The sequence below is a fragment of the Gorilla gorilla genome, chromosome 1, assembly GCF_029281585.2.
Source record: "Gorilla gorilla gorilla isolate KB3781 chromosome 1, NHGRI_mGorGor1-v2.1_pri, whole genome shotgun sequence".
Classification (NCBI taxonomy): Eukaryota; Metazoa; Chordata; class Mammalia; order Primates; family Hominidae; genus Gorilla; species Gorilla gorilla.
The window spans coordinates 114,750,401-114,777,314 of NC_073224.2; the positions used below are offsets into that span (position 1 = coordinate 114,750,401).

General features: G+C 44.5%; 1 pseudogene; it reads right to left on the bottom strand.

Annotated features, from left to right (window-relative positions):
• Window positions 1-2,398: 2,398 nt before the first annotated feature.
• On the bottom strand, window positions 2,399-26,806 carry LOC101127175 (neuroblastoma breakpoint family member 4-like; annotated as a pseudogene).
• Between the last annotated feature and the right edge of the window lie 108 nt (window positions 26,807-26,914).

Genomic DNA, 26,914 nt, shown 5'->3' on the forward strand with positions numbered 1-26,914 from the left:
CACACCCACACAGACACACACACACACACAAACACAAACACACAAAGAAAACAAATCACATCAACAAGGAAATACAGTAAATACACTTTACTACATATGGTAACTATAGACTAAAATACGGAAGAGTTTAGATATAAACAGGGAAATAAGAATGTTTTTGTTAATCCATATCCTATCCACCAAAACCAAACATTATAGTAAAAGCTTAAAATACTGTATGTAAAAAATCCAGTAGGCCAGAGTGATAGGCAAAAACGTTTTAATTAAACAGATTTAAAACTTCAACATTCTAACATTAATAGACTAAAATTAATTTTGGATGAAAGTTAAAATTTGGGCAGGGACTATTCTTTTTATGACAGAATACCAGCAAAAACAAGTATATACTAATCATTGAGACAGAAAATTTCCAATGTACAAACATAAATATTGTAGGGACCAGCCCCACAGGGTCAGTGGGTCTCTCCCCATGTGCAGAGATGAGAGAGTGTAGAAATAAAGACACAAGATAAAGAGATAAAAGAAAAGGCAGCTGGGCCCGGGGGACCACTACCACCAAGTCATGGAGACCAGTAGTGGCCCCAAATGTCTGGCTGCGCTGTTAGTTATTGGATACAAGGCAAAAGGGGCAGGGTAAAGAGTGTGAGTCATCTCCAATGATAGGTAAGGTCACGTGGGTCACGTGTCCACTGGACAGGGGGCCCCTACCTGCCAAGCAGCCAAGGCAGAGAGAGAGAGAGGGAGAGAGAGAGACAGTTTACACCATGATTTCTGCATATCAAAGACTTTTAGTACCTTCCCTAATTTTGCTACTGTTATCTAAAAGGCAGAGCCAGGTGTACAGGATGGAACATGAAGGCAGACTAGGAGCATGACCACTGAAGCACAGCATCACAGGGAGATGGTTAGGCCTCCGGATAACTGCGGGCGGGCCTGACAGGCCCTCCACAAGAGGTGGAGGAGTAGAGTCTTTGCTAAACTCCCCAGGGGAAAGGGAGACTCCCTTACCCGGTCCGCTAAGTAGTGGGTATTTTTCCTTGACACTGAGGCTACCGCTAGACCACGGTCCACTTGGCAATGGGCGTCTTCCCAGATGCTGGCGTTACCGCTAGACCAAGGAGCCCTCTGGTGGCCCTGTCCAGGCATAACAGAAGGCTCGCCGTCTTGTCTTCTGGTCACTTCTCACTGTGTCCCGTGAGCTCCTATCTCTGTATGGCCTGGTTTTTCTTAGGTTATGATTATAGAGTGAGGATTATTATAATATTGGAATAAAGAGTAATTGCTACAAACTAATGATTAATGATATTCATATATAATCATGTCTATGATCTAGATCTAGTATAACTCTTGTTGTTTTATATACTTTATTATACTGGAACAGCTTGTGCCCTCAGTCTCTTGCCTCGGCACCTGGATGGCTTGCCACCCACAAAATATAATAACCGACACAGGCAGGGGTGATTAATTGATGATAAAATGTTCAGAGGAAGATCGTTAGAATACAAGATATTTATACTTTTTCAAACCACTTTCCAAATGAATTATAAATAAGGAGTCTTTACAAGCGAAAGATCTCCTAGGCCCCTCCTTAACCAACTGACCAGTCCTGGTATCATGATACTGGTGATGGACAAACTGGACTTTCTCTGCCTGCAGATGGGCTGAGGTAGGAAACTCACCGCATTGACTCTGCAGTGTTCCCAGCAAAATGTTTAGGCTGAATTTAATCATAAGGACATTTTCAGACAACTTCAGAATGTAGACCATGATCTAGACAGCTGACCTGTCCTCTACAAACAAATCCATGTCACCACCATCAATGACAACAATAAAAAGACGAGATGCTTTGGGTTCAAAATGACTAAAGAAGTGTAGCTACATTATCTTTTCAATCTTTTTCAACCCAAAATGTCTCTTCTCTTTTTTGTTGTGTGATTCATGGTGACGTGGACTGTGTGAAGGAGACAGGTCAGTTGTCCTGCTCAGTGTTCTACATTCTGCAGTTGTCTGGTGATTACCTTCTATGAAACTCAGGCTAAGTGCTTTCAGTAAGAACGTGGCATTGCTCTTATTCTGCACTGGCAAAGTCCTGGGTGACATGCTGTCTCCTGCCAGCGGCTCCTGACTTCTGTTTTCTACGGGATAGGAATTGAGAGGATCAGGGCTAAGGCCTCTCAATGCTGTTTGTTCATCTGGGCATCAGTCTCCTTAGGTACTGATCACAGTTGATCACAATTGGAGGGGGAAGGGCTGTGGCTTCTCAAATCAAAGGAGCCTGGTGGGTTAAAATCATCAACAGCATTTCATGGTCTTAAGTTCACTTCTCAGCAAAGGATCCCTGTGGTGTTGTGTTTGATCTTGAACTTGCTTTGCTGTTTTAGTCTTTTCCATCAAGTGAAAAAACTACTTTGATGACATCCTTTCATCCTTTTCATTCTTCCAGCAGTATTTGGTATCTTTAGGGGGGAGAGAGAGACAAAAATCAAATGAGAATCTTTGTCTGGTCCTGTCTGGCTGAGTCTGGAGGGACTGCTAAGTGGTGATAACCCAGGGGCAAACTGAGCTCCTGCTAGGAGGACCAGCTGCAGGGTGAGCCTCAGGCTGGCTGAAGTGGCAGGTGCCATCCACAAGTGAGAAGAAAATACCCCAGAACTTCCAGTCAGCCTGGGGTGCAGAATGTAGGGACCTCATCTATGCCCTACTAGCAACTGGTAACATCAGTACCTTTCTTCCTGATTAGCTCTGTTTGGAGCAAAGTGATTGCTTTTCACACCTCCCAGTGAGGATGTGCTTAGCATCAACCATGCATGCCCAGAAACAGAGGGCTGCAGAAGGAGAGGACCCTTTGCAGAGAAACCCACCCCCTTACAACTCCATGTCCCAGTCTTTTAAGGGAGCAGTGGGAGGGCCATGGGAAGAACCCTGGATGTGAGAAGCAGCAGGGGCCTCAGACCACATCCACATCCAGTTCTGCCTTTCACAACAGAGGAGCAGTGATGCCACAGGGCTAAGATTGAACTAAGGCCACATGAGTTGCTATTGACCACCTGGGAACTACAGCCCAGCCTCAGACCCTTTCAACAGTGTTTGGAAGAAAGGAGAGAAAAGGCTCCAATCTGGACTCTCAACAGTCATGAGAGGCTGTTGGGTCACCTTGGCTAGGACAGGAATAAAGTTTCACAATGAAATATGATTTCACTGCTGCTTGTTTGGTTGGTTACAAATAAAAAATGAAAAAAAGAGAAATATAGAAGGCTGGGTAAGGTGGCTCATGTCTGTAATCCCAGCATTTTGGGAGGCTGAGAGAGGTGGATCACAAGGTCAGGAGATCAAGACTATCTTGGCTAACACAGTGAAACCCCGTCTCTACAAAAAATGCAAAAATTAGCCAGGCATGGTGGCAGGCACTTGTAGTCCCATCTACTCAGGAGGCTGAGGCAGGAGAATGGCATGAACCTGGGAGGCGGAGCTTGCAGTGAGCCGAGATGGCGCCACTGCACTCCAGCCTGGGTGACAGAACAAGACTCCATCTCAAAACAAAACAAAACAAAAAAATATATATATATATATATAAAATCATAAGTATTCTTTCCAAGGGGCTCAGGAAAGAAAGAAAAACAAGAGAGTCTACTTGCAGTTAGCAAAGAGAGAGCAGGGATTGTAACCATGGCCCAACTTATTTTCTCTAATTCCCTGAAGTTGATTCCACAAACTGGTTACACCTTAAGACATTTAGAAATATTCTCAATATCTAGACAAACAAAACTCTGAAGTGAGAGGAACACCCAAGATGGTAGCAATGGGAACAGAGCAGAGTTCAGAGAGCAAAGAGCAGATGGGAATGGAAGGTCCTGGCAGGGTGGCAGCTCATGGGACACAGAGGTAAAACCAGACAGACATGATGGCAGCTGCTGGAGACAATGAATAGGGAAGAGAAAAGCAATGGGAGAATGAGCTGTCATCATAGACACAGGAGTGAGTGCAGCTAAGAGCCATAGATGTGATTACCTTTTTACCCTAAGCTTGCAGGCCAGGGAATCTGCATGCCAGTCTCCACTTGCTGAACAACAGTTTTCTTTTGATCATATTCGGTTTTAGGACACTTGAGGCATGAATGTGGCCAATGACTTGATGCCCATGTGTGTTGTCAGCTGAGCCTTCAATAGCATCCCCTTCCAGCTGGAGAGGGTTCTTCATTCAAGGGAAGGCTCTAAACCCAGCTCTGAAAATGAAACCACACCCAACAGTGTTCACTGTTGTCCATGATCCTACTGTGACTTTCTCTTCCTCCCAAGAGGATCATCAGAGAGGGAAAGTGGCCTTGGACAAGCAAGTCCAAGGGGTAAAGGGAAGCCAAGAAAGACATTTTGGTATTTTCTGCATTGTTGATTTTTCATGCATCACCCAATAATGACAAGATTGCCAGGAGGCAAAGGTGATCTCAATTGACAAACATATTCAAGAAACTTAGGATTAATAAACACAAATAGCTTCTAGGTAGATAAGGCAAAGGCAAGGAAGTCACACTGGATACAGGCTGTGTTTTGGGAGGGAGGAGATTCTAAAAATCAAGCAAAATCCACATTAAATGCACATATGAGAGAAAAGAATTGGGAAGACTAAACATGGGATATTGATGAAATGATCATACAGATATGTATATAGCATATATACATATTTAATTAAAAATACATGCCAAATATGCATAATGTACATGACAAATGACATAAATGCATGTATTTATATATAAAAATCTATTGGAAGAAAGTATTACATAGGGATGTGGAGGATGTTGAATTAGCATTATAATCACTAACATTATAATCTGGTCCATTGAAATTGGAAAAAAAATCAGAAAAATAAGATGAATGACAAAGGGAAGACATGCTGAGAAACAAATGCCCTATTAGACAGCAGGGAGAAGTCACCAGTAAAGGAGAATGAAACAAAAGGCATTCACTCTGTCCTCTTGCCTGGAGCCTGGTTAGTGCTCTGGACTCCTGGGAAACCCAGCAGGTAAGAGTGTTGGAGCCAGGTGGGCGAGTCCTGACTGGGGGTGTGGGAATCCATGGAGAAGCAAAAGAGACATCAGTGGAAGAAATCAGTTTAAATACTTAAAGTTATCAGGGCACATGTCAGGGACTACACATCCCCCGACACTCACTGAGCATCTTCCATGTGTCCTCTCCACGACCCAGATGGTGCTCATTATCTCACATGTCCCTCCCTCCTCCTGAGGACGCAGGTCTTCTTATTCCTCAGCTGGGGGCATCACTTGACAGATGAGCAACAGGCAGCCCCAGGGGCTCCAGGAGGAGATATTGAGTGGGACGGAGAGTAAGGATGAACACAACCCAGGGTTTTAAGGAAATCTGAGCAGAAGTGGAACCCTGGGAGAAGGAAACTGAGGACATGGCCATGGACATGAGTGGAGATGATGAACTAAATGGAGTTTCATAAAACAGACAGATCTGTACACTTTCCATGAGAAGGTTGCCATTTTATTCTTTTATTTCAAAACAAGGGGGAAAAAAAACAGAGCAAGAAGCTGGGTATGTCAGGAGACTGACTTGTGGGCCCAGGATTTGCACTTTTACTGAATGTGCCTAATAGGTTGTTACTGAAAGTGCTTGATAGGGGAAAATTGACTTAAAAAGGGATGCTGACAAAGAGGAAGAAAACTGGCAAAAGAGACTTTCTAAGAAAACACAGGAAGAGGGGTCCCTAGAAAGTAGAGACCCTAACAGTTACTCTCCCTAAGATGAAACAGTGCATGTGAAGTCACTTCCTGTAGGGAGACCCCCTGAAACTATTGCTACGGAATAAAAGATGAAATGCTCCTGATTATTGTAAATACAAAATTGCACACAGGATTGTGTAAAGACAATGCCAGGTTGGGCGCCAGAATGAGCCAACAGCGCATGATGTGCTTCCCCCTGCAGAGACCCTATGAACGGACGTGCAGTCAGGGAGGTTTCACATCACCAAGATTCCTATCCCAGAAAAGCAGATGTTCATAGCTCTGGGAATGGAATGCAACCCTTGTGGAGAGCCTATAAACGGACACATGGGGGGTGCCTGTTCACATGGATAAGATAGGGCTATAAACACTCTCATCTTGCCATGGCTTTTCTAGGCCTCTTTGGGGTTAAGGCATACTCCCTTCTGAGGATTTCTGGTCTAACTGGTTATCTAGCTTCACGTCCTGTTTCTATGGATTGTTTGTAACCAGCTTTTGCTGCAACTGTTACTGCTGATTAATATCTTGCTAATCATAGGTTTTGGAAAGACTGTGTTTCTGTTTTAAGGCTCTGTTAGAAATTACTGATGCACACACTATACTGTAAATTTTTATCTCTGTATACTGTACTTCTGCATACAGATGTTATGTTAAAAAATTACTTCATCCCCATGTGACCGTCTCACTCATAATCAAATGATCCTAAATCCCTTGCTAACCTACTCCTGCCCTCACTAAAGTTAATAATAAATGCTGGTATATCCAGTGCATTGGCAGCATCATGGGACCAGAAGGTGGTGACACCCCTGGATCCAGCTTTCACCACCTTGTGTGTGTCTATTATTTCTCAACCTGCCAATCTGCCTGGGAACAAAGAAAGAACCCTGTTGCATTGTGGGCTGCTGGCCAGATCCCACAATACTTCCTAAGTGCTAATTTACCAGAAAGATAACAGAATTAGATAACATCTATTCATAGATTTATTGAGCAATTTTTATTGAATTAGCCCTTTGGAAATTCTCATAATTAATGTTATCAACAATAATTGAATGTCAATATTATTTTTCAGGTCTCACAGATGACGGAACTGAGATGTAAATACCAACACCACAAATGACTTCGCCAAGGTCAATAATGAGTAAGGGTTAAACCCAGGACCTGAGAGCAGATTTGATCCTAAACCCCAGGCTCTTGCTCACCTCACTGGGTTGGAACATTGTGGATTTCTGCTTGACTCAGAGGGAGCATGAAGAGACCCCATTGCCTCCTCCCCTCACAGCACCATGACTACCAACACCTGGATTAGAGCTTCCTAGTGCCCTTTACTTCCCTACCTTGGAAGGGCCATTGCTTCCCAGGATCAGCGTTGGCTGTGAAGCTGCAGGTGGTGGAGGAAATGCCCCACCTGGCTAAGCCATAGCCACAGTCAAACCCTTGATCCAGTTGCAGTCACAGACAACTGGGCACCAGGGTTCTTGGCTCTGGCTGTGGCTGTGAAGCCTGCACCTCTGACAGGTGGTGGCTCAAGTCTCCACTCCAAGGCCCATAAGGACAGGCCGCCTGGGTGGGAGCTGAAAGGAGAAGGGGCTTCAGTAGGAATGCTCTCACTTTTCCCTTTCTTAATCATGCCCAGAACACCCATCTCTGGCATCTCCACCTCTGAGGTAAGCCACCCAGTGGCCCAGGCCACAAAGACAGATGTCATGTAAATGGGGTGATGTCACCTTCCTGTCTGTGCCTGGGGATGCTGAGATGGAAGGTACCCAGGCTGGATGTCCCTGAAGTGAAAAACCCCCACTTCAGCCCAGAGGGCTTTGGATTGGCTAACAAGGCCATGCCAAATATTCTGTTATTATTAATCTCCATCCTGCAGCCTAGAAAGAATGTTCTGGAGAATCTTCAGAGCATAGGAAATGCTATTTTTCTTAACACACAGGAGTATAAGAACAGGGGAGAACTTAGAGCCTCCAGGCTTTGGGAAGGAACCATAGAAAAGGGTTTTGGGACACTGTAGACTAGCAGTCTCCAAACTTTTTGCCCCAGGGATTGGTTTTGTGGAAGACCATTTTTCCTTGGACCAGGGGTGGGGGATGTGAAAAGAGGGAAGGATCAATTTGGGATGAAACTGTTCCACCTTAGATCATCAGGCATTAATTAGATTCTCATAAGGAGCGCACAACCTAGATCCCGTTCGTGCACAGTTCACAATAGGGTTTGTGCTTCTGTGAGAATCTAATGCCACCGCTGATCTGACAGGAGGCAGAGCTCAGGCTGGAATATGCTTGCTTGCTGGCCACTCATATCCTGCTGCACAGCCTGGTGCCTAACAGACCAGGGACAGGTAGCTGACCACAGCCCCAGGGGCTTGGGGCCCCCTGCAATAGACCAAATACTACATAAGGTGAACTTTTCAGAGTTCTGAAACATTTTGAATTTCCATTGCCTATAATTGTTTCACCACCTGCCCACACATATACATCTTGTTGCCATATAGTGGGTGTCCACAGTCATAAGCAATGTTGTAGAGGGACCAGTCCCTTCACAGACACTTAGGGGCCACAGGTATTACCGATCAGCATGTGTGGTTCTGTAGGGAGGCAACACCGAGCACAATCCTCATCTTACCCACTCCTCCAGTGGGGTCCGGACAGCACCCCCTCATAAAAATTATTGCTATTTCCACAGGAAGAGGAAATCACACTCTCAGAAAGTGGACTAAGGAAAGACTTCCAGTGGCCTCACGCCAGTCCAGATCGGTCTCAGAAGAGGGACGGGGCCCGCAGGGCTCCTCTCTCTCTCTCCTCCCCTCTGCACATCCTCATTCTCACCAAGGTTTCTCTAAGTTTTCTTTAAAATGCCTTCCGTGTATCTGTTCTTCATCTTCCTGAGAGCACAGTATATCAGACTTGAAGGGGTGACCTGCCCCTCCACACCTGTGGGCGTTTCTCATCAGGTGGGACAAGAGACTGAGAAAAGAAAAAGACACAGAGACAAAGTATAGAAAAGTGGGCCCAGGGAACCAGCGCTCAGCATACAGAGGACCCACGCCAGCACTGTTCTCTGAGTTCCCTCAGTATTTATTGATCATTATCTCTACCATCTCGGAGAGGGGGATGTGGCAAGACAATAGGGTAACAGTGGGGAGAGGGTCAGCAGGAAAATATGTAAACAAAGGTCTCTGTGTCATAAACAAAGTTAAGAAAATGTGCTGTGCCTTGATGTGCACATATACAAACATCTCGGTGCATTAATAAGCAGTATTGCCACTAGCATGTCTCATCTCCAGCCCTAAGGCAGTTTTCTCCTATCTCTGTAAATAGATCATACAATTGGGTTTTACACCGAGACATTCCATTGCCCAGGGACAAGCAGGAGACAGATGCCTTCCTCTTATCTCAACTGCAAAGAGGCCTTCCTCTTTTACTAATCCTCCTTAGCACAGACCCTTTATGGGTGTCAGGCTGGGGGAAGATCAGGTCTTTCCCTTCCCATGAGGCCATATCTCAGGCTATCACATGGGGAGAAACCTTGGACAATACCTGGTTTTCCTAGGCAGAGGTCCCTGCTGCCTTCCGCAGTGTATTGTGTCCCTGGATACTTGAGATTAGGGAGTGGTGATACTTTTAACAAGCATGCTGCCTTCAAGCACTTTTTTAACAAAGCACATCCTGCATAGCCCTAAATCCATTAAACCTGGAGTCAACACAGCACATGTCTCTGTGAGCACAGGGTTGGGGCTAGGGTTACAGATTAACAGCATCTCAAGGCAGAAGAATTTTTCTTAGTACAGAACAAAATGGAGACTTTTATGTCTAATTCTTTCTACGTAGACACAGTAACAGTCTGAGCTCTCTTTCTTTTCCCCACAGACTCATCATTGATGCCTGGCTTCATACACCCCCACAGCTGCTTTCTCTAATTCTGTCATCTTCACACTAGCAATTGTCTCAGCAATTTTATTGCCCAGAAGTCCTGTTCTTTCCACATTCTTACTCTGTTTCTGAAAACTCTCTCAGTACTGCCCGCTGGGTGACTCTCCCCACTCACCCTGCCTTTGTGCTCCTTCTAACTTCTGCCCCATGATCCTATCCAGCATCACCTCCCACCACTCCCACATACAGTGTCTTCCCTGGAGTCAGGTTGGCCCCTCTCTGGTGCAGCCCTGCATGGGGTGCCTTCCAGCTTCTGGGTCTTTGTCCCCGAGCCCTTCACGCCACCTCATGTGGCCTCCTTAGTTGCTCAGGGCACAGTTTACTGTTCATTAAACATCACTTAGGACACTCAATGCAACTTTATGGTAGTTTATGTTGGGCAGATGGGGAAACAACTCAAAACAACAAATCTGGTTGGGGAAGCCTGGTCAAATCCAGGCTTCCCATTCTTGTCCTCTGCAAGTGCTATTTAGAATCAATGTTTAGGAATGTTTTTAACTCTGAATACTTAATTTTGTTAAGTCCTTTTATCCCTCTTTCTCAGAATACTAAGTCTTCTTAAGCTTATACTTTTAATATTCTTTGCATTTTCAGAAGAAAACAAAAAACATCTCAAACTTCTGAAATACTGTACGTATTATTAGAGCAGGTGGGGAAAAGTCCTCAATAAGTGATCAAGTTATGATTTAGTTTGATTCTACTGTGACTTTCCCTGAAGCGAGAGGATAGGTGGAGCACATCGATTCTGGCACCATGGCTAGGATCACAGCTGTGCATGGTACAAACTCTTCATAGGTTATCATCAGAACCCACACACAGGATGTCTTCTGGTGTAATTGAGACAGTGCATTCATGCATCTCAGCCTGTCTGCATGGATGAACGTGGCCTCTCCTGGCCCATGTTTCATGATGCCCTGGCAGAGCTGGCCCATATCACAGACATCTCACTTCTCAGACATGTGTCTGAGTATTTCCCTTCCTCCTCATGGGAGCCTGGACCTGGCAGGAGTGTTCCTGGGACAGAGCCCAGTAACTTTATAAGGGCTCCAAGACTGCCATGTTGAGAGCAGAAACCCAAGTGATACAAGGTAGGAACAGACTGGCATCTTTCATTCCCTGAGACATTTTCCAGCAAGCACCTTCTGGAGCTGTAGGTCCCCCTGGAGGGATTGGAGGAGCCACTGGTCCTGCTCAAAGACAAAGTGCACTAAGGTATTTATCACTGGGTTATGTGCATGAGGGGCTACAGGAGTTCTTTGTACCAGACCAGCAAATTTTCTGTTTCAGTTTGAAATAATTTCCAACAAATTTGCTACAAAGGGAAAAACCTTGAGCACCCATCCTAGCTCAGTCTCTGAGAGATCCAACCACAGAGAAATGACAGCAACTGCACCATGGAGTGGTGCCCGTGTTCTCACTGTGACTACTCGGGGCATCCTGGGCAAGTGAAGGGACCTTGCTGAGCCTCAGCATCCTCAGCTCTAACATGGAGATGCCACTGCCCACTTGGGAGTGCCCCTTGGGCACTGCATAGGTTATAGCAAGGACAGAGCTTGCTTGGCCAAGGGCAAGGTGTATGACAGGTGGAAGCGTAATGTGTATTTTACTTCATTTTATGAATTGCTGTGATCCTACAAAAGCCTTTGCTTCTTTGAAACTGAAGGAGAAATGAAACACAGGAAAGAGGATGGTTCCAGCAGGAAGGTGCTTACTGACCAAAATAGAATGGAAGACAAAAGTTTCAGTCACTACTGTCATTACAACATATTCAGATGGGGGACATCACAGAGTTACTTGCTCTTCCTACAAGAGTCAACGGGTAAAACTCGTAACAATTCACGTGAAATTCTCAGAATAATGGTACAAAAAAACAGAATGAGTGAGAACAAAATAAAATTTTTTTTCCCTTACACACCCTATGAAACAGCGACCTCAAGGGGCACTTGCTCACAGGAAGGGTTTGCTGGAGGTCATGGGGATGAGAACCACTGTGCTTTGCTCATCAGTTAGGCCAGCACCTGATCAGGGAAACTAGTTGTTGATGGTTTACATGAGAATATAGCACTGAGATGACACATGATTGAAACTACAAACCCACACATGAAAGAAACCACCGGGGCTCTACAGAGGATGCAAGCCATGGCCATGCATGGAGGAAGGGACACTAACTGCCTCAGTGGAGGGAAGCCACCTCAGAGGAGGTAGTAGAGAATCTGGCTTGAAACACAGGAATCATGAAACAGTCCTCCAAAATAATGGGGGGAAAAATGTCAGCATAGGTGGATGGCCAGAGAAGAGAGAAGGGCGCTGCTCAGGATATGTGATGAGAAGGGTGCTGCTCAACACAATGTCTGAAAAGAGAGATGCCCTATCTTAAGGAATGAAGTCTGTTATATAAAATTCTCCAGGTGAGCTGTTGTGGCCAAGAGTTTGCAATGATCCCTCATCATTCCCCTCTCTGGCCTGTTTTGATGCCTACAGCCTGCTCTTGTGAGAAGGGGTTGGGTGACAGAGGAATCACCTGGCACAAGAGAAAGGGGTTCCACCCATCAAATGTCTGAGCATAAAACTGGATCCAAGAACCAGATTCAAAACACTCTGAATTTACAGGGCCTGGCTGCAGAGATGATCCATCTCACCTGCACAAGTTACAGGAAACAGAACATATAGAGGCCACCTAGGAGAATAGTAGAGCTTTGTGACCTTCAGGCTGGAGAACTCACAGGCTACATCGAGAGCAAAGCAGGTGAGCTGATCCTCCAATGAGTACAACGTGCTGTTGTAAGGTTGCTGGCAGTCAGACAGGTCATGGGGGAGTGAAGGAGTCAAGTAAACTTCATCCAGGGAGTCCTGTGGGACGTCCTGTTCCTCCACCTCTGGCAGTTCCGGGCTCAGCCTGGTGGGTGAAGAACACAGAAGATAAACATTAGAGGGAACAGAAACTACAGTGCCCAACTGATTCTACAGAGAGTCTGACAGGAGAAGCCAGAGGAAGCAAAAAACAGTCCCCTCAGGCAGAGAATGATCCTTCTCTGTCTCCAGCAGGAGACAGAGCAGCAGGTGCTCAGTGCTCTGGGTAGACAGTGAGCTGGAAAGGAAGGAGATGGAATGATCCCTCTACCAAAGAGGTATGACACAGCACATGCAGCAGACCCTTGTGTCTTCATAGACTGATAGAGTTACTGTGACCTCAACACCTCTTGTTCTCAAAATTTTGGCATGATATGAATTATTTGTATTCACATTCCTGCTCTCAGATATTTGCCAATATAATGGCAAAGACTCAGACATTGGATGAGCATCTCAAGTTCACTTTAAGCCAAAAAGGCAGAAAAGGAAACTGCAGAAAATGTGATTGATCAGTTCAACAAAATCAATTGAATAAAGATTAGTACAATTTTGAAGGAATCAATAAGAGAAACAAATACAAATATAGGTGTAAAATTAAAAGAGGCAACTTTATTAATATTGTACCAATAATATTAATATTAACTAATAATCCTGCTTAATAATTATTCCACACTGATAATCTTAACATTACTAATATGGTGATTTCATAGTTGGCTGAATGAATGGAGAGGTATGTTCTGTTATCCCTGTATCTGGAATCTCCAGATATCAAAAATAAATTAAATGTCTGCAATTGCTCAAAGTTACCTGGGGCATGGTGGGTCTTGGTCTTCTTCTTCTTCTTGATTTTTTTTCAATGTCTGCAACGAAGTCAGACAGGGACAGACACATTAAGTCTATTCCCCTATTCATGCAACAATCCACTGTCCAGTCCTAAAACAGGAACATCTGTCTCCTGAGCATGAGAAGAGGACACTGTGAGAGATATATTCCAGGAGGCCTGAGGGTCAGACATGATACGGATTCCTTGGTTTTTGTCTCCGAACCTAAGGGTGAAATGTCCCCTGTTCTGGTAGATCATTATCCCAGTATCATCTGTCCTGAGTTTGTGCAACAGTTATGCAATATTTTCCCTATCAATTCAAAGCAAACACCCAAAATAATTTCTGGAAAAAAAGAATGCAGTATTCAGTCCTGTCTCATCAAATACCCAGCTTGTTCACAAAGGCGAGGATTTTAGACACTGAAATTACAATGTGGGAGAAAATCAACAAACCCTTGAATCAAAAATAACTCTTTGGTTCTTTAAAAAAAAATTGGTTATTCATGGCATCAAAAAGTGACAGGGCTCAGTCTTGCTTCCAAAACCAAAACAAAAGGTAACAGATCAGCTAAAACAAGCAGACATTGAAGATACAAAGAATGAGGTTAGGTTAATTAAAACCAGGGTAACGACTTTGCATGAGCTGTACACAAAGATGACATTGACCTTGAGCAGGTATTGAAGATCAGAGACATGCCTGCAAAATGAAATCCCTGAGGAACTTTGTAGCTACCCAGAGATATGTGGTTCAAATTAGAATGTCTGATAGATTACTCCAGGCATGTGCTGCATAGTTATGTGAACGTGTCACAACTAACTTGGGTCTAATGTCTTCAGACTGAGTACAGGTTGCCACTGGCATGGTCTGAGAATAGGAATAGAGCCATGCCCACTGACCCATCCTATGTCTGGGCTTCCAACTGGAACTAGGGTTTCATTCAAACCTACAGGCGCCTATAGGTCCTGCCTGTGGCAACAACATCTCTCAGCTCAGTAAGAGCTGCTCAGTGCAGGAATATGACCGCTATCCGGAAGAGCAGGTGGAGCCTTATCACCTTCATAGTAAGGAACCTACTGTCCACGTAAAGAGCCAAGCCAACATACTGTTCCTTCAATGAGTAAAAGGCACTTCTGCAGGACTGGCATGAGTCACACAGTTCAACTGGAAGGAGTTGAATAACGTCTATCCAGTGAGTCCTGCAAGACTTCAGGCCCTTCCCCTTCCAGCAGCTTGCTGCTGAGCCTGAAGAAGTAGGAAAAACTAAAGAGTAAGCCAAAGAAAATCAGACACCACAGAGCCCCAGCTAGATTTCATGAGTAGCATAAGGTAGTAGTCATAAAAAGAAAAGGATACATCCATTAATGAGGTAACAAATTATTGGCTATATCTTGGGACAGAACAGGGCCAAATGGAAAAGGATGAAAGAGAAAGACAGAGAGACAGAGAGAGAGACAGAAAGAGAGAGAGAGAGAGAGAACGAGCTCAGTGAATTGTCCAGGTGGCACACTGATGAGGGAGTAACAGGACACTCTGAGTTAGTGCCCTCAGGACACACAGTGTACAGTGATCATGAAAAGAATGGGCTCAATAATTTTCCATAAAATACGCTTAAGTTTCCATGCAGTTGTCATGAGAATACAGCTTTTGAAGTATGGTCCATCTACGGTAGGTTAGTAAATGATAAGGGGAGGAAGAAATGGAAACCTAAATATCTACTGCAATGAAAACCAACAGCAATGTTAGTAGGAATACTTCAGGCTTGGTTGAAAAGATGTGATCGATATTGTCAGCCTGCTCTGTTTTCCCTGAACCAGGAGTCTCAAAGTGTCAACACAGAAGTAGCTGTTCACAATTGCTCAAAGTTACCCGGGGCCTGGTGGGCCTTGGTCTTCTTCCTCTTCTTGGTCCTTTTTAGTTCCTGCAATAAATTCAGACAGGGACAGACCAAATAAGCCAATTCATCTACACCCATAACAGCCCACTGTCTAATCCCCACACAGGGATCTCAGGCTCCTCAGCATGAGAACAGGACAATGTGAGAGATATACTTCAGGAGGCCAGAAAGCTGGTCATATTCTTTGATTTGCATCTCAGAACCAAGGGTGAAATATCCCCATTCTGGTAGATCATTATCCCAAAATCATTTATCCCAAGTTGTGGAAACAGTTATGCCTTATTGTTCCCATCAAGTCAAAGAAAATGCCCCAGATGATTTCTAGGAGGAAAATTGCAGTATTCAGCCCTGTATCATCAAATACCCAGCTCATTCACGAATGCAAGAATTTTAGACACTGAAATTAGAATGAAGGAGGAAACCTACAAACCCTTGAGTCAAAATCATAGTTCTGTGAATTTTTTACATCTGCCTGGGTCCAATGTGCTGAGAGTGGGCTCAGGTTGCCACAGGCATGGCTGGAGACTAGGAATAGAACCATGTTCACTGGCCCATCCTATGTCTGGGCTTCCAAGTGGAACTAGAGTTTCATTACAACCTATATGCACCTATAGGTCCTCCCTGTGGCAATGACATCTCGGGTCAGTAAGGGCCACTTGGAGCAGGAATATGACCCCTATCCAGAAGACCAGGTGGAGCCCTATCACCTTCATAGTAAGGTACTCACTGTCCCCGTCAAGAGCCAAGCCAACATGCTGTTCCTCCAATGAGTAAAAGTACTTCTGTAGGGCTGGCATGAGTCAGGCAGTTCAAGATAACTGGTAGGAGTCGAATAATATCTATCCAGTGAGTTCTGCAAGACTTCAGGCTCTTCCACTTCCAACAGCTCCCTGCTGAGCCTGAAGAAGTAGGAAAAACTAAGGGTAAGTGAGGGAAAATGAGAAACCACAGAGCCCCAGCTAGATTTCATGGGGCATAAGGAAGTGGTTAAAAAAGAAAAGGGATAGATCCATTAATGAGGTAACAAATTATTGCCTTTATGTTGGAATAGGCCATGGCTGGGTAGTAAATTATGAAAGAGAAATACAGACAGAAAGAAAGAGAGACAGACAAAGAGAACTTAGTGAATTGTCCAGGTGACACACTGATGAGGGAGTTAAAGGACACTCTGAGTTGGTGCCCTAAGGACACACAGCAAACAGTGAGCATGAATAGAGTGGGCTCAATAATTTTCCATAAAATGTGCTCAACCTTCTGTGCAGTCGCCATGAGAATACAGCTTTTGAGGTATGGCCAACCTTCACTAGGTTAGTAAATGATAAGGGTAGGAAGAAATGAAAACCTAAACATTTACTGCAATGAAAAGCAACAGCAATATTAGTAAGAGTAATTCAGGCTTGGCTGACAAGAATGAAATCATTATTTTCAGCATGTTCTGTTTTCCCTGGACTTGGCATCTCCAGGTGTCAACACCAAATTAACTGCCCACAATTTCTCAGACTCACCTGGGACATGTTGCCTCTCGATCATCCTTTTTCACTTGATCACACTGAGGTCCTGCAAATAAATTCAGATGGGGCCTCTTACATTAAGCAGTTCTTCCTTGCACACAGAAACATTCCTCTGTCCAATCCTAACACAGGGACTTCAGTCTTGTCAGTGTGAGAACAGGAGACTTTGAGAGAAATATTCCAGTAGGCCTGAGGTCAAGTCTTGAAAGAACTGGCTTGGGTCCTTTCATGAGCCTTGGGCAAAATCCCCCTGTTTTGGAATGTTATCTTCCCTATGTGCTCTGCCCTAGGTTTGTGTACACAAATGAGCAGTATTTTCCCCAATAAATTGTAGGCAAATAGTTCTAACACCTCGTAGGAGAGATACTTCAATATTAAGCTTTCTCTCATCAAATACCCAGAATTTGATAGTTTATGAGATTGTGGACACTGAGATTTGATGGATGGGTGCAATGTACCAGCTCTTGAGTCAAAATAAGTCTTGGTGCTACACAGAAGCATCAGCTATTATGGCTTTTGTGAGTGAAAAGTCAACTGTTTATCTAGAAAACATACCAGCAAGATGATGGACAGATGAGCTAAAACAAGCCAACTTAGAAGACACAGAAAATGGAGATAAATTCAGTGAAACCTGGGTCACATCTTCCACTGAGAGGTAGACAAGGGTGACACTGGCCTTGGGCAGGTAAAGAACCACACAGACCTGCTTGGGCAACAAAACTCATAAGGAACTTTGTAGCTGGCAAGAGACACTTAATTCAGATGAGCTGATCTGACATACAACTCCTGGGCATGTGCTGCAGAGCTTGGTGTGAGTTTGCCACACCTGCCTTGAGTTCAATGTCCTGACAGTCAGTCCAGGGTGGCATGGGCATGGCCTAAGACTAGGAAGAGAGCCAAGCTCACTGACCCACCCCATGCCTGTGCTTCAGACTCGACTCCAGAATGACTGAAATCTACATTGATATATAGGTTCAGCCTGCAGTGATGGCAACTCTCAGCCCAACCAGGGGGACAAGGCCCAAAGATTATGGGGTCTACCTGGGATGCTAACTGGAGCTTTATCAACTTCACAATGGAGTACTCACTACCTATGTCAAGAGCCATGCAGACTTGCTGTTTCTCTAATGAGTGCTCCTGTAAGACTGCTCCTGTAAGTGCTCCTGTAAGACTGGTACAAGGCAGACATGTCAGGAGGAATTAATAGAGTCGAATAACCTTCATCCCAGGACTCCTGAGGGGCTTCCTCCTCTACAGACTCCTGCAGATTCCTGATGAGCCAGGCAGGACAGGGATGACAGAAGATTAAACCAACAGAGATTAGACAACAAGGCCTTTCAGCTGATCCAATGGGAAACAGAATGCAGTGGTCACAAAAAGCAAAGGCATTTTTCCTTCAAGAGAAAAAAAGCTATCCTTCTAAATGCAGGGTAGAGGGTGACTGCTCTGGTGACAGAGCAAAAATGTGCAGGTCATGCTCAGTGCATTTGCCACAGATGAGCCACTGCAGGGCACCCAGACTCTCCGTGTAAACTACCATCATGACTTGCAACACAGAGGACTAACACAGGGCTTCAACCACTTTGCATAAATTGGGTTGAATTCTACATGCAGCATTCAAGTGAACAGAGCTCTTGAGGCAGTGCAGACACACAGATCTTGTGTATTAAGGGCCCCCTTTTCCCAATATTTTGATATATATGTTTATTTTTGAATTTCTTTTCTTGTGCAAATACTAGCAAAGATACTAACAACAAATGGGAAGAAAGCATATATACATCTCTCCCTGGATTTAAACACATGGGAGAGAACAGGCGACACCAAGAAATCCCTGTTTGGTTAGTTCACCTGGCTCATCTGATTGCAGGTTCCTATCTTGAGAGTACTACAAAATTAAAACCAACACAAGTGCCATGAATAACCCACAACAGTGTTAATAAGGACAATTTGTGGCGGGGTTAATGGAAGAAATTGTTCTATTCATCATTTCCTCATTTTCCCTGGATCTGCAGTCTCCAAGCATCACTATTGAACTAATAGCTCACAATTACACAGCGTTACCTGGGAGACACTGGCCCTTTTTCTTCCTCTTCCTCGTGATTACTTTGATTTTCTGTAAATAAATTCAGAGAAGCAGGTCACATTGAGCAAATCACACTTCACATATGACCAAATAAGTGTCCAGTCATAGCAAAAGGACATAAATATTCTCAGTGCAAGAATATGGATTCTGACAGGAATGTTCTAGATTAAGTGTTGTGTGAAGTAGATGAGCCTGCTTTCCAGACCCACAGGCCAAAATCTCCCTCTATGTATAGACCATAATGCCACATTCCCTGCCTGAGTCTATGCAAGTTAAACAAAATTTTTTCCCAAAAAATCTCCAAAACTTGGTCAAGCTACTTTCTGAGAGTGTTGCTGCAATACTGACTTATCTCACCAGATAATATGGTCATTGAATGTTTAAAGGCATCTATATATGAGACCAGACTGTTGGATGAATTCTAACAACTCTGTCTTAAAAAATAATCTGCAATTTGGGAGGCCAAGGTGGGTGGATCACTTGAGGCCAGGAGTTCGAGACCAGCCTGGCAAACATGGTGAAACCTTGTCAGTACTAAAAATATAAAAATTAGCCAGGCATGGTGGTGTGCACCCGTGGTCCCAGCTACTCAGGAGGCTGAGGCAGGAAAATCACTTGAACCCAGGAGGCAGAGATAGCAGTAAGCCGAGACTGTGCCACTGCACTCCAGCCTGGGTGACAGAGTGAGACTCTGTCTCAAAAAAAAAAAAAAATGTGATGCTACGAAGAAACATTGGACATTGATGGAGTGGAGAACTCAGGGCCCAACCTTGCTCTGTGGAAACATATCAGCAAGGTAAAGAATAAATGTTTCCATCCTGGTTTCAAGGTGACTGTGCAGCTAAGCAAGCTGACTTAAAGGAGATCAAGACTGAAGCTGAGAGCAGTGAAACTCAGGGAACAATATCTCCAAATACAAAGGCAAGGCTGCCAATTTCCTTAAAAAGGCATAAAAACTCCATGGACTTTGTTCAGGGACAGATGACATAAAGACAGGTGATGAGAGATATTGGATCTAAGCTAGGAGGCTTGATAGATACCTCCTGCACACCTCCTGGAAAAAGGTGACTATGAGTTTGTTCCAATTGCCTGGGGTCCATGACACTGGGAACAGGGAGACAGAGGCATGATATGGGCTGAGGAGGAGAGGAAAACTCCCTAAACCGCCTGATATCTGTGTTTAGTACCCCTCCTAATTTCTGATTCAAACCAATTTGTTTGTATAGAGCTCTTTTTCAGAGTTGATCTTCCTCAGCCTAGACAGAGGTATGAGGGACAGAGAATATAGAGTCTACCTGGGAGAATGTGTAGAGCATCCTCCCATTCATCATGAGAGGATTCACTGTCTACAACCAGCCCAGAGTCAAATTTGTCTGCCTCAAATGTGATTTTGGTGTTCCTGTGTGGCTGGTTGGAGTCATAAGTGCTGTGGCTACTTGAACAAGTGACGGCACATTCCTCCAGTGAGTCCTCAGGGACTTCCTTTTCTTCAGCCTTCTGCACCACCCTGATGAGTCAGGTGGGATAGAGATGACAAAATATTAAACAGAGAGGGATTGGACCCCAGGGAGTCCTAGCCAGTTTTGACATAGGCATAAGAGAATTGTCCCCAAAAGCAAAGGGGTGGCTCCCTCTAAGAGGGAACAGGCACTCCTCCTTTCTCTGCAAGAGATTGTGGATGCCATGGGAGCCAAAGAGGAAGAGAGCAGCTGGTGTTCATTGCACTGGGAAGATAGGAGCTGAAGAGGATGGAGGCTCAACTATCTCTGTGTGTGCAGACGTGACACTCAGCATGCATGGAGAACCATAACAGCTGCTACATCTTGTGCCAAAGTTGGGTTGAATTTAAATACTGTGGCCAAAGGAATACAGGCTCTTGAGCCACTGTAGGTTCTAGAAATGGTGTGCCTTCTAGGTCTTTTTTTTTTTTTTTAATATTGTGAAATGTACAATGTTTTTCTAGGTACTTCTCTTGATGTTTACATTTTCTAGAAACTTCCTAAATAATTCCTCTGTTTGTTACCTCTTTACTATTTTTTTGAGACACATTCTCACTCTGTTGCCCAGGCTGGTGTGCAGTGGCACAATCTCGGCTCACTGCAACCTCCACCTCCCGGATTCAAGCGTTCTCCTGCCTCAGCCTCCCAAGTAGCTGGGATTACAAGTACCCACCACCACACCTGGCTACTTTTTGTATTTTTAATAGAGACGAGATTTTGCCATGTTGGCCAGGCTGGTCTCGAACTGCTGACCTCAGGTGATCCACACACATTGGCCTCCCAAAGTGCTGGGATTACAGGTGTGAGCCACCATGCCTGGCCCACCTCTTTGCTATTTATGTTTCTTAACAAGAACCTGAAGACAATCATGCAGAAAGCAGCTTTGCATCTCCACCTGGTTTTCATTACAGGAGAGAACAGTTCTCCTCTGTGAGTGCAGGAAATCCCTAGGGCTGGTGGGTTTATCGAGGGTCATGGTTACAAGGACCATGAAGACAATGGACTAGGGCTATTTCCTTGTTGGGTGAGCACATGAAATCAGCGCACTCTGCAGCTTTCTTTACCCTCTATCTGGAATCTGTGACTACCTTCAACTCACTTGTATTCTTTCTAAGACCTTTTCCATGGTTTATCCACCCACTACCTGATCCTGATTATTCAGTGTTACCTGGGGGCAGGTGATTCTCATACTTTATGAATCTCTTCATCTTTATCATTTTCACTATCACCTTCATCATTCTCTGCAAACAAATACAGAAGTGTCCATTTAGATATTCCTCACTTCACACACTGCAAGCACAGCAAGCCCTATGTGCACAGAGACTTTAACATCTATGTATGGGTCAGCATTGTGCTGAAAGCTTTCATGTTTTATCTTTAACAAAATGCCCTGGTATGGTTTCCTGATCCATCAGGCAATGCATTTCTGATCTGGAGGGCCACCATCAAGCTGTGGCCAAATATTGAAAAGACCTTTTGCTCCCTATATCACTGGAGGCTTGTCCAGCATCTTTCTGGACTTTGGCAGCTGTCTTCCCCATCCTGCCACAGATCTGATTCCCAGGCACAGGCTCGGTGTCCTGTCACAACTCTCACATTTAGAATCTATTTCTTTCTCTTATGGGAGGACAAACAGCCTTGTCCCACCTTTCTCCATGCATTGGGAGACTTCACAAGCCTTCCAAGTTGGCTTCTGCTGTGTTATTCAGGGACATTATCTCCATGAGGAGTGCTCCAGTCTGAAGCACTTCCTACCACCAAATGCCCCCACATCAAGTGCCTTCTCCAACACCACACGGTGAGGGGCATCATCTTATTTTGAAATGTAATCATAAGTGTCCCCATATTTGAATGCTGTATCTACCATTGAAGAGACATTTTGACCCCTGTGCAGATTTAGACAAAGAAATCCAGAAAGGATAAATCAATCACTCACCCATGGTTACTAAGGACATTGCTGAAGATACAGCCTGGGAAACTTCATTCTTAATCCAGGACTCTTTTTACTCTAACAAGTTGCCTCCTGTCACAGCCTCCTTCCTATCCTTTAAAACTGAATGGATATGGCCTCTTGCTCCAAAGAACGTGACTATCAAGGAGGAGGAGACATTTGCAATACTGTGACCTCTAACCCCATGGACTTCTTGTCTCTGTTCCTACCCAGGAAGTCCTGGTCATGTCATGGCCACATATGTTTAATGGAAAGAAACACCACCTATGTAACTGTCATTGTGGAGGTATGGAGGTGTAGAGTCTCTCACAAGCCTGGGGCTTTGTGTCATCAGGGCCTGTGCTCACCTTATCTGGACTGAGCTTGTGGACAAGGTGCTCAGCCAGCCTGCTCTCAGAGGTCCTGCCCCTGGGAGTTGTCAGAATCATGGGGAGTGAGGAGGGCCTTGAGATGCTGATTCAGTAAGAGGAAGGCATCTTTCCCTTCCCGTAACTTGTCCTGTAACTGGGCCAGCTCTCGGGCCTGGGAGTGAACAGAGACTTTATATTGCCTAAGGTGGGATAGTACAGAAAATTTAGTAGTGGAAAGAGATGAGTGATCAGTTCTAATATTGAAACAAAGGAGCCCTCCACGCAGAAAGTCGGCACATGTTAAGGGAAATGCCTGTTGCAAAGAGAAAGAAAAATGTATTTTTTTAAAAAAACAGGTCTTCCCCTCTGCAACAGAGAGAGAGACAGCTCCAGGAAGATTTTTCAACATTCCATTCATCTTTTTCTTCTGTAACCAAATCAGTGTCAAAAGGATTTTCCTTCAATTTCTCATTTTGCCTGTGGACATTTTCATGTTAAAATACACATCGTGCATTATTCAGTGACTGGAGACAAAGCCGTGCACAGAAATGTGGCCAGGTACAACTGGAAATATGAAAGAATAAAAGAATGACAGTGTCAAGAAGGCAATATTGGTTGAAGAAATGAGAAGCCCAAGTCAGTCAGGAGTTGATTCTGACTAAGAGTAAATGTAGTGGTGATCGCACAGCATCTTGAGTATACTGAATGCTGCTGGGTAGTTCACTTTCCTTTGGTTAATTTTGTGTTATGCAAATTTCACCTCAACAATTACTTGTTAGAAAAAGAGAAAACGAGGCTCTGAGAAATAACTGCAACCCATAAATTACTATTATTGTTCTCTGTTTTATAAATATTTGTGTGACATGTGTCTGCCATGGCAATTCCTGCCCTTCCCCTGGCTCAGCTTAGCTCTTACTTCTCCGCCGCTGAGCACAGAGATTCACACTCCTGCCCACCTGCCTGCCCCCAATGGGGCCTCCTCACCTGAGCTTTCCAGCTTGCCTGAGTTTCTCTGCCAGCTTCTCCTCCTTGAACTGCAGCTCATCCCTCAGCCTAGATTTTATGAGGTCTTTGCACTCTTCACACTCTGAGAAAAGACAGACACACCTGCCTCAGTGGAAGGCTGGACATGCTGTTGTGGTCACTGCCTACAGGGCAGGAGCCAGGTCCATCCCAAGGACAAAACTGTCCCCAGTACCAGGCTCTAGGCAGGGATTGCACATCTCTACTCTTCAGTCTCCCCACTTCCTGGCATCTGATACTCCCCAACTTAGAGATAGGAAAAAAGCTCAGGGGCCCATCAAGCAACTTGACAAGATGATTCACCTGGAATGAGGTAGGGTCAGAATTCACAGCCCCTGAGGTCTCACTCTGAATCATGGGACACTTTCCCAAGCCTTGCAGCCTCTCCTGCACTGGGGCATAAAGTAGTGATTTTCTGTATAGCTAGGAAGTCTTCCAGGACTATGGGACTGTGAAAGGAAAATATCTCGGGCCTCCAAAATCACTAAGGAAAACTCAAGCTGGGAACTGCTTAAGGCAAACCTGCCTCCCATTCTATTCAATCACTCCTCTGCTCACTGAGATAGATGTATATCTGATTTGACTCCTTTGGAAAGGCTAATCAGATACTCAAAATAATGTAACCATTTGTGTGACACCCATCTGTGACCAGGAAGCTCCCTCCCATGGAAGCTCCCTCTCCACTTTGAGTTTTCCTGCCTTTCCTTCAAGTTTTCCTGTCTTTCCAGACTGAACCAATTTACTTCTTACATATATTGGTTGATGTCTCATGTCTCCCTAAATGTATAAAACTAAGCTGTGCCCCAGCCACCTTGGGTACATGTCGTCAGGACCTCCTGAGGCTGTGTCCTCGTGCATCCTCAACCTTGGCAAAATAAACCTTCCAAATCAACTGAGACCTGTCTCAGATTTCTTGGGTTCACATTTTGGTAACCACCACGGGGGGATTCTGAGTGGAGATGCCCCTGACCTTTGACAAATCTCCTGTCAGTGCTTGGTACCAGCATGAGCTAACTTTATGGCTCAAGCCAATAGGATAATTTGCTGAGATCTGACAGCACCCCCTCCAGAGAATCCCTGATCTCCCCAGATTTGGTCGAGATCTTAAGTTTATTTTACTGTACAACTCTTCTTTTTTTGGAGTTTTACTTGCTTTCAACAGGAAGGCAAATTTTCCTGCTTCCATGACAATGGAATGCGGGTAAATCGTTTATGAAGTTTGAGCTTGCTTCTTCCAACAGGGAAGATGAGTTGTTTTCTCTTCTTCCAGGATGGTAGAGAGCAGTCTACAGACTGAGACCAATCACTAGTTAAGAAACTAGTTTGGGATTGTATCTTGCAAATTCCTTTTAAACGACTAAAATAAGCATTTAACAACCAGCTGGTGTTAATTTCTGCTTACACTTAGAGTACTCAGAAATCATATAATTTGGATCTTCCTGCCTTTGCTTCAAGTTGTCCCGCCTTTCCAGACTGAACAAATGTACTTCTTACATATATTAATTGACGTCTCATGACCACCTTGGGCACATGTTGTCAGGACTTCCTGAGGCTGTGTCCCACGTGCGTCCTCAACCTTGGCAAAATAAACTTTCTAAATTAACTGAGACCTGTCGCAGATTTTGTGTGTTCACAGGACTGATTTCTTTTTTAACTGGGAATTTTAAGCACCAATATGTGCAAGATATTAAAAATCATATCTGGATATAATTGCATAAAATATGAGGCATAAGACCATAAGGCCATGGAGGAAATATGCCCAAATACTAATCAAGTTCCTGTTAAGTTAGAAACCGTAGAATGAAGAACTAATAGTGTTTACTCTGTGCCAACAACTGTTCCAGGAGGTTTACAAGCAATGGGTTGTATAATTCATTGTAGCAATTTACCAAGGTAGGTATTATTATAATACCCCTGAACAGATGAGGAAACTAAGGCACAGAGAAGATGAGCAACTTGGATGGAGCCCAGGAAACTAGCCCAGGGTCCCTGCTTTACACACTGCTACCTCCACACAGTCTTGAGGGCTCTCTTTTTTCCTCTTTAGAAATAAGAGCCTCAGCCAGGTGTGGTAGCTCATGCCTGTAATCCCAGCATTTTGAGAGGCCGAGGTGGGTGGATCACCTGAGGTCGGAAGTCCGAGACCAGCCTGACCAACATGGAGAAACCCCATTTCTACTAAAAATACAGAAATTAGCTGGGTGTGGTGGTGCATGCCTGTAATCTCAGCTACTTGGGAGGCTGAGGCAGGAGAATCACTTGAACCCAGGAGGCAGAGGTTGTGGTGAGTCGAGATCGGGCCGTTGCACTCCAGCCTGGGCAACAAGAGTGAAACTCTGTCTCAAAAAAAAGAGAGAGAGAAATAACAACCTGTGCCCCAGGAAGCAAGACTTCCCTGTCACCAGGGTACTCCCTGCTCTTGATGCTGTCACTTATGGATACCACAATTTCTATTAGGTGCAGACTCCTCTTTAAGCTCCTTGGAGTTGGTACTGAGTGCCATCACCACGTTTCCACCAGGGTCCTCAGCATGGAACTTTGCCTATCAGGCCTCAACAGCCTGAACTGAATGGAAATTAATTAGTCCCAGATATGTAGAGCCACAGATTAGATGCTACTTGTCTGCAGGATCTTATATGGTACGGAGAGAATTCTTGTAAACATGATTTAGCCTCTTGCTGAGAAGAACAGGTGGTTCTGTTCCTATGTCAGAAATCAATAACTGGTATTTTAACTCTAGTCCCACCCCACACCAAATTGCAAACGTGGAAAAGTTGCTGAACACTTTGTGCCTCTGTTTTCCATCTTTTAAAAAATGAGGTTAAAATACCCTCTTCTGTTTTCCTAGAAGCATGGAAAGGATAAAATTAATTTTGATTAAGAGAGCATTTCATCTCTCAGGGAGAAGATGGGCAATCATTCATCATTTTTGGTATAGTGAGCCTATAGAATTTACTGTACTTCTTCAGCTGGTTGGCCAGGGAGTAGGCAATAGTTTGAGTTATAAGAAATTTATCTTTGAGGTCTCAGAACTGCTGTTTGCTCTCTGCCAGCTGCGAGCGCAATTCTTGGTTGATTTCTAGGATGTTCATCTCTGCCCTCTCACTCAACAGAAGGCTGGCAGATACAGCCATGCTGACATTTATGCCAGAAGAGGTGGAGCCAGGGACTAAGGAGAAGAAACCCAAACACATAATGGGTTGAAGACTAGTGAAATCAAATAGGTTTAATCAGGACTGAGGGATGACAGTAACTGG